This window comes from Talpa occidentalis, unplaced genomic scaffold, assembly GCF_014898055.3.
Source record: "Talpa occidentalis isolate TD23 unplaced genomic scaffold, MPIMG_talOcc4v2.1 talOcc4.10, whole genome shotgun sequence".
In the NCBI taxonomy this organism is placed as follows: Eukaryota; Metazoa; Chordata; class Mammalia; order Eulipotyphla; family Talpidae; genus Talpa; species Talpa occidentalis.
This window is the reverse complement of record NW_023600993.1, coordinates 63,603,969-63,606,441: the sequence shown is the minus strand read 5'-3', so window position 1 is coordinate 63,606,441 and position 2,473 is coordinate 63,603,969. Positions and strand designations below refer to the sequence as shown.

The 2,473-nt window shown below is 38.6% G+C and overlaps 1 pseudogene; it reads right to left on the bottom strand.

Moving 5' to 3' along the window:
* Nucleotides 1-1,662: 1,662 nt before the first annotated feature.
* Nucleotides 1,663-2,270, bottom strand: LOC119237633 (60S ribosomal protein L15-like; annotated as a pseudogene).
* Nucleotides 2,271-2,473: the final 203 nt, after the last annotated feature.

The window sequence follows — 2,473 nt, the reverse complement described above, 5'->3', positions numbered from 1 at the left end:
AAAATCAGATTTTTCTTATTTAAAATATAATGTATTATAATAAAATTTACAGATCCTCAGGTAATTACATGGATTATTCTTTTCTCCAGTTATTTAAAATTAAATACTTAGCAAATTAATATTATATATATAACCTGTACATGAAGAAATAAAAATCAATTTTTATTGTTGCCATTGTTAAAATAATGTATATGGTGGATGTGATTGACAGTTGAGTTTGCACAACTGTCTCTTCTCTCACACAATATAGGCCTGCCTCTGTGTTGCAGCAACATACCAAAGACTCAGTTTCCCAGGCTCTGCTGTAAATAGTGGGGACTTACATTAAGTTCAGCCAAAGAGAGATAGGCAGGTACTGCACCTTAGAAATGAGATACAGGACAAAAATGTTTTTCACTCAGAGAGTAAAGATAGTAAGAGAACACAAAAAAAGAAAATATGTATGAAAAGGCATATCTATGAAATATTAAAAATGAAAAAAGAAGCAGAATAGTAGCTTTCAGAAATAGAAGACTTAACTGTAGAAATCATCCTGCTGGAAAAATAAGAGAAGTAAGATTTAGGAAAAATGAAGAAACTAAGGAAAATATCAGTCTCTGTTAGAAGAGGAAACATCAGGATAGTGGGTATTCCAGAAAGTGGAGACAAGGGACAGAACAGAGACCTTATTCAAAGAAATAATAAGTTAGGGCTTCCCCTGGTGGCGCAGTGGTTGAGCGCTGGGTGGCAAATCTGCCCGTAGCCTCTGCGGCGCCGGTTCGATCCCCGGCTGCTCCCCGGCCACCAGAGGAGTGTCCCACATGGCGCGCAGACCTCTCCTGCCGCCCACTGCTCCCCTCAGCAGTGTACTTCGGTCTTTCTGCCTGCTCTGCTCCCCCGCTCTGGCTCTGGTGAATTCTCTCACCTTCCCGCGCTTCTGACTGTACCCAGTGCTTGTATAAATAAATAAATAAATAAATAAATAAATAAATAAATAAATAAATCTTTAAAAAAAAAAAAAAAACAAGATTATCGTTGCTATTTATCCCTGATCATTCAGTCTTCAATAAACATTAAAAAAAAAAGAAATAATAAGTTAGAACTTCACAAACACAATAAATGAAATATGCATAGATGTCTAGCATGTAAGAAATAATATCCAAGCTTCTATATGTAAAATGACCTAAACCAAGAGCCCTTGCTGTTAAATTATCAAAAAATAAACATAAAGGAAAATATTACATGTAGGTAGGGAAAATAAGATGATAATTTACAAAGGCAAACAATATAAACTATTGCTAATTCCTCTCTAGTCACCCTCCTGGCAAGAAGGAGTGGAATAAGCTGGTCACAATTCTAAAAGAAAAGAACTGTCAGCCAAAAATAGTTGCATGCAGTATTATCATCCATATATGAAGGTGAACGTAAGGCTTCCCAGAAAAACAGAAGCTAATAGTTTCCCAACACTATACATGTTTAAAAGAATTGTTAAATTTAGTTCTTCTATAAGAAAAAAAATATAGAAAGCTCTGAGCAAAGTGAAAAGAGACTACAGGAATACAATGTGAAGCAGAAAAGGACAGAATCTGTATAGTTAAATGCCAGGAGTTGACAACAGGTCATAAAGGATTTTTTAACTATCTTAAATTGTTTATTAGGTAAGAATTTTATAAACATTAGTTATTAGTGATAAGTACAGTGTAGCTGGAGAATATTGAGCCTTCTCCCAGCTCACAGCAAGAACCACCAATATTGTGGTGGGACATGTGGCCCTTTTTCAGACCACTGTTCTTGTGACCTTCAGATGTCAGCCCCTGCACCTCCCTGTCCTTGTGGACTGATTTAGTGATCCACTGGTTGTCAGGATTTCTTCTGATAGCTTTATGGAATGGATCGATTAGGATAAAATCAAAAGATTATCTTCAACAACCCAGTAAGAAGTCAGGACTCTCAGAGCTCCACAATGGCATCCAGCTCGCTCCTCAGCAACAGCTGAAGTTTGCTTCTAGCAAATTGTTCTCATTAACACCATGGTGGACAGGCCTGCCATAGGCTGTAGCCTTTGGAACTGGTTATTTGCGGTCACCACAGCAAACAGGAATCTGATATATGACATAACCTTGCTTGCCTTTGTATACTGGTCTTCAGTGCTTTATCCTGCAGAGTGGGGTGGGTGTCTTGTGGAGGGCTGACAGCTGGAGGTACCACCAGCAGTGCACCCTGAGAAGAAAGTGCATCATGTCAGACTGCTTCTCTCTCCATAGCTCCTGAATGTACTTGTAAGCGCTCATTTTGGCTTACCTGATGGCTGACGCCGGATGGAAAGGGATTTTTTTTCTTTTTTTTTTTTTAAAGATTTATCTATTTTTATACAAGAGCTAGGGTACAGGCCAGAAGTGTGGGAGGGTGAGCGGGTTCACCAGAAACAGAGTGGGGAACAGAACAGGCAGACAAACAAAATACACTGCTGGGGGGAGGAGTGGGTGAGACAGGA